We start from the raw sequence: 18167 nt of genomic DNA on the forward strand, positions 1-18167 counted from the left end.
CCAGTCTATCGCAGGGCTACACTTAGAGACAGACAACCAAGCACACTCACATTCACACCTACGGACAATTTAGAATCACCAATTAACCTTTTTGGATGTGTGGGAGGAAGCCAGAGAACATGGGGAGAACATGCAAACTCCACGCAGAAAGATCCCGTGTGTCCTCACTGGGACGCAAACCGGCGACCTTCTTGCTGGGAGGCAACAGTGCTAACCAGCTGCACCACCTTGCAGCCCCTCATTCATTTCATTCAACCTATATTGAAACTAAGCGTAAGCTGAGATGCGAAGGTCTCATTTACAATGTAGCCGAGTAAGAAAACATCAACCGGAGGCAGATAATAAGAAACGTGGACAACAAATAGCTATGACACTATTAAAATGCAAAGTTAGTAAACTGATTTTAAATAAAAATAAAAAATAAAAAGTTAATTATGACATTTTAGTTTTAAAAACAAGTGAAGCAACTAAAACCAGAACAGCTGAAAATAAAACAAGATGAAATTAAAAACCTGAATTTCCTAAAAAGGTCTCCAGCTTCACATTATTCTGCAGGTCAGTCGAGGTCGCCGTTGCAGTCTGTGCTCTTAAGAAGGGGATAATATCCATAAAGAGAGGATGTCACAGTGGGCCTGCTGCAGAATGGTGAGAACAGGATTTAGACAGACTCAGTGTCTCAATCTCAGCATTAACAAAATGCTTAGTGTAGTCGGTTTAGAAATGGGGCTCACCTGCACCTCTTTCATTGAGATATGCACAAAAACATCTTTTTTTGCAGGAATACAAGTAACTGAAACTATTGAATGTTGTTTTTAAAATTATTTGTGGGCCATTTGCTTACAATATTGTGTGATTAGGTGGTAATTCTGTGATTTTCCTGTCGCAACAAATTCTGGAAAAAAATCAAGTATTAAATATAGATACATAAAATGATGTTAAATACAATCTTCATTTTCCGGTTCTGCTTGCTGTGCCTGTAGAAATACGATTTAGGAGGAACACCCTCAGGAATCCCCCCATGAGCGGATCAATTCTACAACATGTTTCTACCTGAGCTGGTGCTGAATTGTGACCCTTTATTCGGCATGTGTGTGCGGCGATATCTGTGTGTGTGTGTGTGTGTGTGTGTGTGTGTGTAGGTGTGTAGGTTAGCATGGGCCCTGTTATTTGTGAAGTTACAGTTGAATCGTCAGAGCAGATAAAAATTAATGACTTTCCTTGCCGAGCCTGAGCTTTCCACCTCAGCATTACAGCGCGGCATCATGAGCCGCGACAGTTAAACACACACACACACACACACACACACACACACACACACACATGCATAGACAATCTGAATCATCCTCAGACAGATGCAAGTATGTGTGGGAGGACGATGGGAAATGCTCTTAAATCCACAAACACACACCGAGTTCACATTCGCACACGCACACACACACACGTAATCACATATCTCTTGGCAGACTTTGTTTCAATTAACATTTTTATTACACAGAGGCAAGTGAAGGAAGAGAGAGAGGGGGGAAAAAAGGAAAAGAATTGCAAGTCAGAGAAGTCACATCTTGTTGTGTTTGTGCGCGCGCCACACGTCCACGCGCGCACAAACACATGCGCGCAAATAAGCTTTACGTTGACTGGCATAAGAAAAATAAATTTGTCATTATGGATTGAGTTAGAGGGGTTCTGAGGCTCGGCAGAGGGAACAGCAGGAAGAGCAATGCAACGAAGGGAAATGATAAATAAGAGAGAGGAAAGGGAGGAGAAGAAAAAAAAAGATTTAAATTCATTAATTTCCCTTCTTGCTCTTCATATGCAGGAAGCTTCATACAAATTGAGTTTTTCAATCAAGTCTTATTGGCTGAGTGAACTGAGGGGCCACAAATGAAAATGGGTCTTAATTGTACATGCTCTTCTCCTGCTGTGTGAGCTTCCATAAGTGGTGTCATGGCTTCTTCGGAGGCCCATCACCTCTGCTCAACCGGTTCCTGATTCCATTAAGGCCTCTGTGGTCAAGGTCTATGTGGCTATTAACCCCTTACAGCAATGGCAATCGGGGCTGTAATTCCAAATGAGTAGTTATCGAATGCAATCGACAAAAACGCATCAAACTTCAAAGGGGAGAGAAAGAGGTAAAAGGTGGGGGAAAAGGAATTAAAAGAGAGGGTGAAAGAGAAATGAAAGATGTGGAGCAGTGGATAGATGAAGGCAGCCCGCTCAGGCGACTTCAAAAGACCTGACAAGGCCTTGATTACAGCTTCAAATACACTAATATTTTTAACACATCTTCGGTAATTCGCTCTGCGGCTGCTGCTGTAGCTGGTCTGGACTATTTGCATTATGCGGTGCTGATTGTCATCTTGGATGCTGGACCGCGAGCGTGTATTCCCGAGCAGTTTGCACCAATTTTTGTTTCATTTCGGATCTTTCTGTGGGATTTTTCCGGCCCCCCACCGGCTCCTTCACCCTCACAGCCAATAATGAGGCGAGAGGATGAGAAGAGTGAAGCGGAGAGGAACCAACACACTACATAAAATCACCGCATGAAAGCTATTGTAAGAGATCTGTGATTGTTAGCCAGCTCGTAATTCCGTTTTAATTGAGTCATTGAGGAAGCTGATCCCCGCTGTCGAGAAAACAGCGAGATAGAAATACAATAATCTCTTCAATGTCACCCGTTGACACAGCATGACTGTTGAGAAGCAACGAGGACGGGAGGAAAGAGAGGCAGATAAACAGAAAGAAAGTGAGTGTGGAGGTTAAGTAAGATGGAAGGATGGAAGAGACAGAAAGGGAAGAAGGAGACCAGAGAGAGCAGAGAGTTTGGTCTGTCAGAGTTGATTAGCGTCAGCGGCAGACAGAAAGATTGATGGACACTTTAGGGAGGGAGCGGTGTGAGTTGACAGGTGGTGGAAAGGCCTCCGTTAACACAGATGTGTTCACCTTGGAGAAGGAAAAACACACGTGGAGGCGGTCCATGTGTGGATGCATTGTGCTTATGTACTTTATTGTACACCGCGCTTTAAATGTGAGCTCATGATGGAGGGGGTAGGGCTCGACCCCTCCGCATTCCCACATCAATCACAGCCTCATTCCTCCTGGCCGCCCGAGAGCTTAGCCGCAACCTCTGACCCCACCCCTTCATGCGCCACATGGAGGGCCAACGGGAGCAAAGTTGCCCTCCGCATTCAGAGGTCAGATACAACATTTCCCCGAGAAGCAGCCGTCTGAGATGTACTCCTTCCACAGCTTGACACGGCTGAATAATGCAGGGTGCGCTGCCTGCAGAAAAACAGAGGTGAACATCTGCACCTCTTCCCGCGAAATGAAAGAGTAAATTCCAAGAGCATTTGGGACAGTTACGCAACGACGCCGCGCGGATCAGCAACCATATTGTTTGAGGTCAAAGCTCTAATTGCATTTTAGCTTACAATGATGGGACTCAAATTAAGTTTCAATCCGTGTTGCGAGCATCTGCACTCCAAGTGGAGTGTGTCGCTTAAACGCTCCCCCAGACAGCAAGAGTCCATTCATCCCTTCACCGACTGTGACTGTCGCAGATAGCAGCACCTGACTGTCGCCGCAAAAGCCAGTGAACATTGGATTTGGTTGAAAATAACTAAATACATAAATAAATAGAAAAATTCACTTGCATTTTAAGTGTCTACAGTGTAAAGAATTGATCTTTATTAACATTTTTAAAGGGCAAGTTTTTGTGCAGTTTACTGTTATTTTATATCTGTTTTGTTTTGTTTTTAAATCATTTTTTCAAAATTTTTCTATTGAAAAAAATAAAGTCACTGAAAAAAAAAGGGTTATTTTCAATGTTAACTGTAACAAAGAAAAAAAAACTGTAAAGAATGTCTACATCAAAATCTGTATTTTCAACATATGGTAATTTATTTTATTTTATTTTTTTCAAAGTTTAACTATAAGATTAATATTTTAGTTGTTTTTTATTTATTATTATTATTTTATTAATAATATTTTACAGCAGAAAAATAACAATTTTGCAGATCTGCAATTACTGCAAGAACTGAAAAATGACAAGTCATATTTTAACTGATTTTACAGATGTTCCCGCTTTTGTTTAAATTACAGATAATAACGAGTAAAATAACAGAAAAGAAAAAATGTTTTACTGTGAATAAATTTAATTAAAAATAAAATAAATGTAAAAAAAATACATAATGTCCACATCAAAAATCTGTTTTTATACAAATACTAATTTGTTCTTTTGCAATGTTAGGCCATAAAATGACACAGCTAACACAGCTTACTGTATTTAAATCAACCAAAAATCTAATTATGTCACAGATTTTTTTTATTTTTTATTTTATTTTATTTTATTTTTTTTACTGTTTTGATTGTTTTTACATTTTTAAACTTATTGCATTCCCCCCATATTTTTAGGTATTTTTTCGGACGCTCTTGCTGCCAGATTTTTAGTTGTTTTTTGGTTTTTTTGTGAACCAGTGTAGCCTTCCTTTACTGTGCATGATCCAGTCCTGGATGCTATAATAGCTGACAAAATATTACAGCAGGGCGCTCAGTCCAACTGTCCGAGAAGCTTCGCCCTTGTAATGTTAACCCTTTCCACCCTTGAGCAGATTGTATTCATTATTCAGCCCTTTCTCGGCTTTCTCGAAGGCTGCAGATTGTGGCGCATTTAGTAAAGAGGCCACCTTGTACGACCATGCATGAAATTCATTTAGCATTGTTGTGCTTTATGTCTTTTGAATCATATTTGGCTGAGTTACAGATTGCAATGTTCATGTTAAATACCTTCATTGCCATTGACTCATTGTCTTTGCGCCATTATTTACGCTCTTAGAATTATTTTTTTTGTTATTGTTTTTTTTTTTTCATATCCTTCTTTTGATACAGACAAAGAGACCTTCTTTATTTCAAGATTCTTACAAGCGTCTCTTTTCCACAAAGCCCAAGGCTGCTCATGTTGGCCTTGCAGGTGTGAGGCTGTTACTGACTGAATTTGGCAAGGTTTTTTTTTTTAGGTGGAAACTTTAAAAATAATACTCACTTGAAGGCCACCCATACGCTGCAACACTACAATAAATTATGTTTCTTTATAGAACTAATAAGTCGGAGAAGCTCTTTAACCCCATCCCTGCTTCTGGAGGTAAAATTCACCTTCATTTTTTTTTCTCCAGAAAGTGTTTGGCGACACAAAGTCGGAGCGCTCCAATAGCTCAAGTCAGCCTGAAACTCTCCTAAATTTAATGATCAGTTCAAAAGATTGACAAGTATGTTACAATAAATGTTGTTCTTGGACAAAAAAAGGTGAAAGATAGGAGCTTGTGTTTGTGATTTTCTTTTCATCTCTTTCATTTGTGGATGAGATCTAAAGTGGAGGTCCATGTGGAAAATATCTGAAAACCCAATCTAAGTGAGATTAAACCAGCTCACTTTTGAATTCGGAGTCAGGTTTGGCAGAATCCAGCGGCTAGGATGCCACTCTGCTGAAGAACTGCAATGACAAACTATTTTGAATCCCCTATCTTTCCAATTTGCACCAGCGACTGCCTCCTCTTTGAAGCAACAACACCCAAGGGTGATGGGTATTGTTGTATTTAGACCCATGCACCTTGTCAAAATGATGGGCCAAAGATAAAATAAGATAAGACATTGAAATTCTCAGTGTTACAGCAGCAAAGGGGATAGTGCAGACGTATAACATCAATGAACAAATACAAACAAACAAACAAAATACACATAGTACAATTTGCTTTGGATGAGGGACATAACAATATTGCACATATCAATGGTATGACACAGATTCATTCATTAGTAGAAATACTGATGAAGAAGTACTACCATTGCACAGATTGGATCTATATTGGACTGATATGTAGAAAAATAGACAGACATATGGTATGAGCAGACAAACTGAATTTTGTTTTTCAATGTACAGCATGTCCACATGTTTGAATGTGATGATATTGTGTAAACATGGTCAGACGGTCATGGCTCTGTGTTCAGTAAAATTAAGAGGATAATAAAATTAAATATTAAAAAAGAATGGGGAGGGGAAAAAAAAAACACTTTAACAACTTTACTCTACTCCCGTGTGTCCTTCACGGATCGTCAGCTGGTTCGGACGCTTTTTTTTTGCTGACTTTTTGCCTTGGGCATGCAACTTTCATCTCAGTCTTTTATCTTAGTACAAAACATGTAGCCACCAAGTGCATATTTAAGAATCTTTTTTTTTTTTTGTCTTTTTCAGGATTCATGTAAATGAGTCAGCTGGAAACATTCAAAAACCAGCAGGGGACAGGAGTTTTGAATGGTAAATCTCCCACTGTAATCACTGCAAACTACGTATGTGGCCTCCTACAATGCAAAGCTTGACAGACATAACAACGGTAACCAGGGACCTGTCCATTACCCCTCTCTCTCCGCTTCATTTTGATTACGCCCCCCCTGCTGTTTATGATTTTCACATTCCTCTGTCCTCAAAACACTGCCCTCGGAGGAACTTCATCTCAGCGACTCGCTGTTCCTCCGACTACAATCTGTCACCTGCAAGATGAAACCGCTCCTTCTCTTGCGCTTCTCCTCCTTCTGCTTCGGTTTTTCTTCTCCCTGGTCCTTTATTCCACTTCTCACCCCACTGATCTTTTTGCTCTCAACTCTATCGCAGCCTTACATTCACACCCAACGGGGGTTTCTGATATGTCTCTCTTCCTGTGCTGCTTCTTCTTCTTCTTCTACTTCTTTTTTTTCAGCCCTTTTTCTCACTTGTAATGTCCTTGGTTTGATGCCCCACAACTCGAGCTCGAGGAAGTGAAATGAGCGAGTGAGGTGCAGAGAAACAATAACAACAGGATGCATCTGGCAAAAGGAACCCTCTCAGACTTCCATTACCGTAGCCTGGACTCTGTGTGTGTGTGTGTGTGCGAGTGTGTCTGCTTGGAATTATGGTTGCCCTTGAGATAGAAGTCAACCTTTGAAGCTGCAAACTGCCTCCATAAGCACCTCTAAAGTGGCTATAGAAAAAAAAAAAAAAAAAAACTGTTCGGTAAACTATTTCCACAGCACCGACTGCGTGGAAACCAAGATAATATGTTTGTGTGCTTTTTAAGCTCAGATGATATCTGCAGTTTTGGATGCAATCAATGTTAGCCAGTAGTGGTGGATCAATGGAGCGCTGCAATCAATTCTAATCCACTCAAAGAAATAAGATTCTTGTATTCCCCAGATCATGTTTGTTACACTTCGGGATTTTTTTTTTTTTTTTTTTTGGCTGCATTGATGTAAAAGTTTAGATTTAGGGAAGAGTGCTGTAAAATTGCTGAAATGTTCAATAATATAGCGCATTGTGTCGAGTACGATCGCGCGAAGACTATAATTTAAAGCGTATCCACAAAGAGACACAAAGTAGTAAGACGATCAGCAATGCAATCCAAAATCCAACAGCAGCTTGAGTGGATCGATAGTCTCTCTTCCTCTTTTTTTTTTTTTTTCCCCCCTCCATGACAATACCAACCGCTTTGAAGTCAGTGTGAAGGACTAGCTGTTCAGGAGTTTCAAAGCTCGCTGCTGCCTTTCCTCCAGTCGGGGGGCAGAGATCATCTCAGCTCATTTCTTTTGTCATTTCTGCCGGAACTTCTGCAACAGTCTGTAGAATCGTATCTTGGGACCTCGCTGGCCTTACGCAGGCGATATCAACATAGGGAGAAGCACTTCCAAGTGACAGACAAGGCAAAAGGAGAAAGATGAGATTGATCAACCACCTGAAAGTTTCTATAAAGCCTCCCTTTGAACTCTTCTCCTCGCCTCTGGAATACATTGTCCTCCTCGGTTACCTCTTCTTCTTTCCTCTGGCGTCTGGTGTTTGGTCTGTCCTAAAGGTAAGGGTCCCTGAGGTGTCGACCAGCCATTCACCAGCCTCTTCTGTCCTGTTTGGTCGAAGTGAAGGTACAGCAGGTGCCATGCTGTTCCAAGAGTTACATCACTGTAGAAATCTAGAATTAAAAGTAGAGGAAAAAGTCCTTAAACAACCTCCGTTAAGGGTTGATCTGAAGTTGCAGAATGTTGTCTTGGCGGTGAACTCAAGTTTGATAATGCAGGGAGTGCATTTATATATCTTGAAATACATCATAGGAAGTTCTTTGCAAGGCTTTTAGAATGAATTTCTTCATTTGCAAGTGCTGCAGCTCATCTTGCATTTAGACAAATATGGAAAACCCACATTGAAGGAACTACAATATTATTTCTCAAGTCATAAAAGGTTAGAGAAGTTGATTTTTGAGGGAAACATGGATGGTTAATGTCATTTTGTCTCCTTCTCTGCAGTGTAAAACAACTCCAGCAGCTGGTTAAGGCAAAAAGAGCATCACTGATAGTCATTTAAAGGCACCATGTGATTCCAGTAAAAGGTGATGATTGATTTCACAACCGCTGCATCCAAGTAATCAAATATATCACGCTTAAACTGTAATGTTATGAATAATAAAAGTGAATTAGAAAATACAAATGGCATCAGATATTAGGATAATTGCTGGTTTTAAAAACTATTTAGCTGCATCGTTTACTGAAGAATTTCTTGGTGCCAAGTTTTGGAGGCAATTACATGAACTGCAACTGACTATGTGTCAAATAAAGTGCTTGTTGGCTGCACTAACTTCTGAGAGTGGTTTGAAAGTTTTTGCAGTTTTTGCAGTTTTTTTTTTTCTTTCTTGAAATACCAACCTGACAGGCATGGCCACTCCAAACAGCAATTGGCCAAATATGAAAGTCAGCAGAGTTTGAACTCTCTCAAGGTCCTTTTTCTTGTTTCACAAAACTACATTGATCAGCCACAACATTAAACTATTGACAAGTGGAGTGAAATACTTTGATTATCTTGTTACAATAGCACCTGGTAGCAAGCTGGCACAACAGGGTCCTACACAATATTAGGCGGGTGGTTTTAATGTTTTGGCTGACCCTGTGTGTTTTTTTAAATCACTTTTTTGTGTACAGTAGATTGAAAAACAGTTCAAATGCCTTTTAGAAGGGACTATCTGAGAAAATGTTTTTTTTTTGTACCCTTCTTAGTGACTTTCAGGCTTTTCTGCTTGTATTTGAACAGACACAACCATATTTTAAAGATGTTCAGCCGACACTTCACACAACCTCGTTCATTTCAGTTGTACTGAAGCCTTATGCTTTGAAAAAAAGAACTTTAAAAGTTCAGCATTGCATCTATTGGATCTCCTGGGGCTTGAGTTTGATGCCATTTAATTGATAACTTCTTAACATAAACTCGTCACTGAGGGAGAGAGCTAGAAATAGGGTCATTTGAGTGTTTCCGTTGGCTCCATTTACATCTTCAGCGTAAATTTGATTTTTTTTTGCAAAGCAAAATTCAGTTGATCATATCTTTTGAATAAAATCTGACCCAGAAGTGAACCCTGCTTAAAACCAATATGAGCACAGAGGCTTACTTTCTTATCTTGTTGCTATCGTTGAAGTATTACTTCCTGTACCCTGAGAGTCTGAACTTTAAGTGCGCTGAGAACAAAAGTATTTGTTCCTTTTTACTCTTGAGGTTGTATAACTGCTGATACAGTGCGATGCTTCTTCATCCTCTCCGCCTGCCTCTCCCTCACTGTGTATATCTGTCTCTCCCTCATGGTTGGAGTTTGACCTGGGGGTTTTTTCTTTGCAGCGTGCTGAGGTTCTGATTGGAAGCCAGGATAACTCCAGCACTCCCACTGTCATTTCGTGCTGAAATCAGGTGGACTGACACTGAGAGGGTCATCCATGTGTATCTGTAACTGCATATGTGTGTGTGTGTGTGTGTGTGTGTGTGTGTGTGTGTGCGCAGAACGTATCTTTGGAAGTCTCCTTTACGAAGCATTTCATGCGTCTCAAACCTGGATACACTGAGACGTACGTGCTCTATATACAGCAAGACCACAGACGAACACATACATTTAAATTTCAACCTTTTGTTGTCTGCTTGTTTTGGATTTGTGCAGACAGAAGACAACGTGCTTTTTTTCCCCCTCTCAGTTGACAGCCTCAGTCTCTTTCTGATTCAAACATAAAGCACTGTTCAAAGTTTTGATTCATTTTACGAGATACGCTAAATGAAAAATTCCAGTATTTAATTTTTTTTTTACATTGTTGTTTAGAATCTGTGGAGGTTGTCACATTCCAAATGCTATTTGACAGCCTTTCTATTATTTTGAAGCCAAGTAAAGCGTGCCAGAGATGTATCAGTTGAGTTTTCAGACATGGACAGTATGCGTAGAAAATAATAATTAACTGAGCATAGTTGTTGACATCTTCTGAAAGTCAGTCTTTTGGGTCCAGTGGGTTGTGGAGTGGGGCCTTTGTAGATCAAGCTTGTTCTGGTGTATCCCACAGATACGCGATTGGATTGGGATCTGCAAAGTCTGGAGGCTATGTCAACTCCTCGATGTCTTTGCCATGTTCCCTGAGCTGCTCCAGAAGGACAGTTTTTGTAGTGTGGCCGAGCAGATTGTCCTGCTGGTGGCGGCTTTCATCATCCATTGCAATGGAGCAGTGAGCTTCGTCTGCAGAAATGTTGAGGTGGGTGGTACGTGTCAATGTAGCATCCACGTAAATGCACATTTCCAAACAGAACATTGCGCTGTTGGTGATTCAAATGTTGTGGCTGATTAGTGTATGTTCATCTTTTGATGTGTGCTTTTCTCATTTGTCCACATCAGAAGCTTCAAAAAAATCAAAAACAAGTTAAATTATGTTGTTTTGGAAGCCTGTCTTTGAACAAACCTTGTTGCCAACTGCATTTGCACCACAATAAGAGCAAGGAAATATGTGTTTACAGTCAGTTTGATAGAGTTGCATCACCTTTAACGCTATCAAGTGTCTTGCAGTGGTTTTCTTTTTCCCCTATTCTTTTCAGCAGATTGTCACTCTTCATGATTTGTTTACATTCATTCCAAAAATGACAAGTTTGCCGAGAAGTTTATTTATTTTTTAATTTTTTATTACAGGCACAAACAATAAAAGGTGATTTTTAAGAATTGATGTTTCAGAAGTGTTAGCCACTAACAAGAATATTCTAATGCTTATACACAGCTACAGAAATTGTGATTTTCTATAACTTTCCATTTCTGAGTTTCCATTTCTTATTTTTAAATCAGTGAAATGAGCTGCCAGCAGATTTTCTATGATATTCTGAATGTATTTAACATTTCCAGTTATTACACTTTAGGTAAACCATTAAATAGCAGAAAATGTCCGTTTCTTTTTTCCCTATATGAGACTATAGATACACAATTACAATTACATGTTTTTTCTGTTAAGTCACCATTAAAATTCAGATGTCTTTTTTTTTTAACTATTGAAAAGTGTCATTTATAAACTATGGTACAAAGTCTGGGCATTGAGCTGCTAGCACATTTTGTGTTATTTTCTGAATGTGTTTCTCAGCGTGTCAGCCAGGTTTATATAGACAGTACATCAAAGTGTGCATTACATTTGAGTCTGATCTTCTGGCATCAAAGGTAAAGCTCTGACCCAGACTTGTTCAAGGATATATAAAAACATTCTGTTTTGAATAAGAATTTGTACCTGGTATGTTATATATAGAGAGAGAGAAAGTTAAACTGAGTGGTGAGTGTTGCAGGCGTGGCCATATCTCCTGGAAGATTCCCGAGTGTTTATTGTGTTTTCCTTTCCCTGCGTTCCCACTGCCCCTCCGTCTGTTTGTCTGTCTGTCTGTCTGTCTGTTTGTTTGTGAATGTGGGCTGCATTCTCCTGGTTCTGCTCATCCTGAACACCTGTCTGCAATTGTCTCATCACCTGCCTCCCATCATCTCGTCTGTGCACTACCCTGAATCACAAAGCATTCTCCACCAGATTGTTTCAGCGACCGCGGTTGTAAGCCTTCAAGGTCAACTATAAACTTGTTTCTACTGATTGTGCTTCTAGTGTTTCTTGTTGCTATTCTGCTGTCGGTGCTCGTCTCGTCGCGTGCCTGCAAACCGCCTCCTAACCACCACACTATCTCGCCCTGCCTCGTTCTGCACCAACACCAGCTCTACCCTCCGCTGACCTCTATCCCCTCCAATGTCACTGGCTTCCAATTCCCTGACCATCATTCAGGGTGAAAGTTTGAGTTACCAACAACATTCTTTTCATATTGTGCATCTGGGTTCCACCTGTGATTCTGAATTCTTAAAATAGAATCTATGCCTCCTCCTTCACTAAGAAAATCCAGACTCTGTGAATATCTGGATATTTTTTCATTTTGGAGGTTTACCGGCTGGATACGAGATGCCTTTTATCCCTCAAAGGTAATTTTCCGTTTATGTACAATTAGGGCTTCATGTTTCACATTTGTGAAAGCTGCCCATTGGACCTTGATTGCCTTAAAACTTGCTGCTCACAGGTTCACGTCAACCAGAGGAGCTCTCAGCAGAAGAATTTGAAAACACCTTTGTAGCACCAAACTCAGCAAATATTCTGTAAAGCAAAACAACATTGATCGAAAACAGCTTTGTGTGAATGGAGACTTTAAGTGATATTTCCAAAGTTTAAAGTTTTAAGTATTGACAAATAATTGTACATATTTTATAGTACATTGATTTTTACTTTTTTTCTCCTTCTTTTCCTTTCTAGTTTTCACAGTAATATACCAGCTTCACACTGTTTCTATGCGTAACACAATTATATGTTGAATCTTGTAGGATCTTACACCGCCTTGGGAATTATTTGAACCTGGAATTCCCGGTGAGGACACCTGGGATCTTTCTGCGTGGAGTTTGCATGTTCTCCCCGTGCAGCGTGGGTTCTCTCCGGGTTCTCCGGCTTCCTCCCACACAGTCCAGAAACATGTTGAGGTAAATTGGTGATTCTAAATTGTCTCTAGGTGTGAATGTGAGTGTGGTTGGTTGTCTGTCTCTAAATGTGGCCCTGTGATAGACTGGTGACCTGTCCAAGGTGTCCCCTGCCTTCACCCTAAGTCAGCTGGGATGGGCTCCAGCCCCCCGTACCCTAGTGAGGATTAAGCAGGGTATAGATAATGGATGGATGGATAGTATGGTAGCAATGATTTACCTCAGGTTTTAATTATATCCTACTAACCAATAGCTAAAACAACCCATATCTTGACTTAATGGTGCATTGGCTAAGCAGATTTTAGGCGGTCAGCAGCATCCACATCACCCAACGGCAGATAGGGAACTTCTGCTTCACAAACCTCAGCCAAGCAGACTCTGATACGACAAGGTCATCATGTAAGCAGGAGATTACTTCAAAAAAGTGCATTTCAGTCATTATGCACATATAAAATGAACTTTAAACCATCTTTGAAATGTTTAAACAACCTTTTATCTAACTCAACCAACAGGTAGAGACAAAAGGCAGCCATGGTGCCACAAGGTGCTTTAAATATCCCCAGACCATGGGAGAGGTTTAAACAATTCTCTGGGGATGTGTTCAATAGATAAAAGGGAATATTGTATAAGCCTGAACACAAGTGTGCCTGCTGCATCCGGTTTGTGTTTGACCAGTTTTTCATGAAATAGTGGGTTGAGACTTCCCAAAAGAGATACAAGATGAATAACTTTTGATCATCTCAGACAGGGCTTGACTATAAAGCTAATATACTACATTACTAGTACTGCTAAATGGCCATGAGACAGAATAATCACTTGGAAAGCGACAAAGGAAAGTCCTTGTACATTTACTATACCCCTAATTAGATTCAAGGTTCCAAGATTAGGTGCCAATGATTAGAACCTTTTGAGAAGAAGTAACAGGTGGAACTTTATTTAAACCTCTTACGTCTGGGGTTTAGTCTTCCTTCCTTTTTGTTATAGAAGTGTGCAGCATCCTCATGCCAAGATTTAAAGAGCTTTCCAAGTCCTCCAGAAAATAAAGGTTGTGAATGTCTTGAGTCTGGCAAGGGATTTAAAAATCTCCAAATTATCTGAAATAAATCATTCCACTGTCAGGGAAAAACCATCAACAAGAGGAATAGATTTCAAATGACTGCCAATTTGTCCAGGACTGGCCACCCCACTGAATTCAGCCCAAGAGCCGGCTGTTTGCAAAAAAATAATATATCACAGGATCTGCAGGTAACTGTTGATGTCAATGTGCATGCATCAACAGACAGAGAGTTGCACAAATTTGGACTGCATGAGAGACATGTCAGAAAAAAAAAAAAAAAAAAAGGCTTTGATGTGCAAAAAAAGAACATAGTCTACAGTTTGACGTCGAACATACAAGCAAAGAGCTGGCCTTTTGGAATAATGTTCTCTGGACAGACGGATCAAAGATAGAGTTGTTTGGCCACAGTAGCAGTAAACATGTTTGGCGCAGATGAAAGAGCGAAAGCGTTTCAGGAGAAGAACGTCACGCCATCTGTGAAGTGGTGGAAATGTTATGGTTCGGAGTTGCTTTGCCGCAGTTGCAGCCATTGATTCGACCATGAACCCTGCATCATATCAAAGCGTGCTAATCTGACATCATCTGCACAAAAATTGAAGGACCTTTTAACAGCACACAATCCTCCAAGGAATGACTCAGAATGAAGTCCAGATTTGAATCCCACTGAAAACCTAAAAAGGAATTTTGCATGAAATGGTCAAAACTGTTAGCGAGCTGAGGTCAGAGACTGGCTTCTGAGGTCAAGGCTGCACCTGCCTACTTGTACCGCAAAAGAATATTACATCTTTTGAATTTTTTTGTTGAAAAATTTTGATTAAAAAAATCTAGTTTCCCCCATTGTTGCGTCCACCTTTATCTGCTGCCAATGCAACTAAATGGACTGGATGTTTTCTATGTCAAAAAACAACCAACAGTTTCCATGGGACATATTTTTTTCACATGATTGCATTTCTTTTACACAATATATCAAGTGATTGCTTCTTCCTTGGAAAACACGAGACAGGTTTACCTCATGAAGCCTCTAGAAAGTTTGAGAAAAGTTTTTTTTTAAGCCGCTTACAACTGATAGACACGTTGACATCGCTTCATTTTAAGATGATACAAGTCAAAAAGATTTAAAAAACAACTGTCGAAACTAGCATTTAGGCTTTGACATTATCATTCAGGTTTTCACAAAGATGAAATAAAAGATCAGCAAAATAGTTTGGAAGTCAAAGAACTTGAGTTGAATCAGACTAAATGACCTGCTTTCTGAACCTAGCCTCAGTTTTAAAGTTAGTTTAGGGGTTTAGGGGCTTAGGGTTAAGCTGTAAATGTAGAAATAGTCAAATAAGACCAATAGTTAAGAAATATTACTGAGGCATGAAGGTTTCCTCTTTCTTTCTGCTGTCATTGCAAACGCTAACAGCCATTTTCCTCTCTCTTTTGAAAGATCTAAGTGTGGTAGAGTGTAATTTTCCTTTAAGCGTCCATAGATAAAAGTTTGCCTTTTTACTTCGCTGCCAGTCAAACATCCACTCCGCCAACAGTAGTTTTATGATACCACAATAACGATTTCCCATTGTGTTTCCTTGATAGCTTCCATTGTCTACCTTTCCCCTTTTCATCAGAAAGAGGGAAGCGAGCGAGACAAGGAAGGGAAGAAAAAAAAAAAAAAAAAAGGATGGAGGGGCTCATTACAGCTTAGGGGATTGCTGTCTTTCTGTTTGTCTCTCTCCATCCCTTGATTTTTAAATCCCTCATGCTTGCCGCCGCTGATTCCTCCCCTTCTTGTTAGCAGGACAGGCTTTGTATTATAGTGACAAGTCGATGCACGTGTGTGAATGTGTGCACGGCCTTGCAGTGTCTGTCACATGTGTGCAGAGGGGAGCCATCTTCCCAAACCGGCCCTGATAGCTTTCCTCATTCAGAAAGCAATCAGGGACTCTGTGGCTTCCGCTCTGTCTTTCAATCACTCCCTCCATCACTGATGTAATTTGTCATTAGCGGAACGAAGAAACTTTTAATTGAGTCTCAACTGTTTAGGAGCAGATGACAACTCCTTCCTCGTCTCATTTGGCCTGTTTTTTTGTTTGCTTCGCTTTTGTTTCGGTGTAAAGAATAACCTTTTTTTCTTTCTTTCTTTTTTTTTTTTTGCACCATATTTGATTATCTCTTTGTGTGTGTGCATATGTGTGTGATGCCCAAATGAGTGCACACTTGTATTCAGAGTTGAGTGTCTGGGCGAATCTCTGGTTGCTTGTCCTATTTTGACCTCTCCAATTAATTTCACCATTAAAGCCGGATCTCAAGGTGAATTGCGGAGATTCACAGAAAGGTCAGTGCACTGTATTTATGTATATTCAACAAAATTTTAATTAAGCAGCGCTCATTAAAAATTCACATAGTGTGGTGGCTGCTCAGGGGGCTTGAGTGTGGTTGAGAATGGCATTAAACATTTACTGTTGAAAACCATCTGAGCAGAAGTAATTTACTGTCAACCGCAGTGATGAGCAGCAGTCCGAGTTCCTGTTGGGAAAATGTGTGAAAAATGCACTGTTTGCATGGAAACAGCACATATCTATGAAAGAGAATTAACCATTTACCGTGTCATCTCATTATCCTCTTTAATAAATTATTAAGTAAGGGGCTCAAAACAAGAGCTTAAATTAGCTTCCGATGTGATATTTTTTCCTTTGAGTTTCCCTTTTGTTTGCTCTGGAAATAAGTCTTAAAAATGAGCCCGGTGCCGTGATAATTCAAAGAAAGCAGCAGCAGCTGATCACGTTTCTGCTATAAGTACCAGCTCCTTGAGGGTGCTATAGGCAGATGTAATGCATGCAGTCAATACATAATTAAAATCATAATTAACTTTATTGGTTATTCTTGGCTTTCTTGTTTCTTGAAGCATTTGTGCAGTGCAGTCAGTGGTGGAGGATGCATTCAGATGCTTTACATTAGCAAAAGGACTGTGTAAAATTACTCAAATACAAAGTACAAATCCTGTAAGAAAATGTACTTAAGAGGGAAACTTTTTGTGTTGAGGGCAGTCCTGCTTATTTTCCATATGTAGAAAGTAAAATACTTAGAAAATTTAAATGCTGAAAAAGGCAAAGGGTGATTAAAATGCAGATGTGAGGAGTTTAATTCCATCTCGCTAAGCGGTTTCTATGATATCTGTGTATAAACTACTGCTCCCAGGTGACATCTGTGTGACCTCGCTGACATTTTCACACCAAGACTGCCACAGGTGATGATAGCTTAAATCACGAGATCCCTGATGAAAACAGCCAATTGTGCCGCTCAGAACAAATTTCTTCATGTGCATCAAATCCCAGCGGCTCCACCGACGCGACTTAGGCTATGACACCTCGTGCATCAAGCGAGCTTTGATTTTTCTCAGTACCTGTGTAGTTATTGTAACTCTGAGCAAATTCAATCAATTCTCCCTCGTTGCCGCATGAATTGATGGCTCTTTAATATCCGCATTTCCCATTTACCTCAGAGCTTCAAACATGCGAGTGTAAAGGAAAACAGATACACAGGGAAAAACACATAAAGCCATGTACTCACACAAACAGACAGACCACACAAAGTCCCCTGGGATTCCATTAAAAATCACATTTTGCGTTGAATTGTATGCCTGAATGTTAAAGTGGCTCAGCCTAAGAAGTACCTTGAAAATTACAAGCGAGATAGAAGACAGAAGGTAGCTATAGGAGGTAGGAATAGCCGCGCGTGTGTGTGTGATTGTGTGTTTGTGTCTGTGTGTGCGCCCATGCTTCGATAATGGTATTTCTGGATATATCCCAAGTTATTACTGTAAATCAGCCGGGCTTTCAAGACCTTTAACACAAAGTAACAGTCCCTAACAGCAGCCCCAGGCTGCCATATAGAAATTACATGAATATGGATTAGGAAGAAAAATGGGATGGAGAAGAATGAGAGATAGATAGATAGAAAGACTGAGAGAGAGGAAGGCAAGAGAGAGAGACGAAGAAGGCAGAGGATTATTAGGATAGAGAGGGAGATAGTGAGGATGGTGAGAGAAAATGCAGAGGAATGGCGATGGACAGATTGAAGGGTGGAGGGAGGTTAAATAAGAGAGTGCTGTTTGATAGAGGTATAACAGCATGAGGTTGGTAAGAGGGGTGGGTGTAGAATGTGCAGGTGGAAGGGCAAAGCAGGGCCAAGGTCTGCAATGGAAGGAATGGATGTGATGGAGAAATGAAAAAAAAAAAAAGGAAAAAGAAAAAGAAAAGAAGAGCCATTTCAAATCAAGAGTCTTTCACCAC

Source organism: Stegastes partitus, unplaced genomic scaffold (assembly GCF_000690725.1).
Source record: "Stegastes partitus isolate 25-593 unplaced genomic scaffold, Stegastes_partitus-1.0.2 Scaffold640, whole genome shotgun sequence".
Taxonomy (NCBI): Eukaryota; Metazoa; Chordata; class Actinopteri; family Pomacentridae; genus Stegastes; species Stegastes partitus.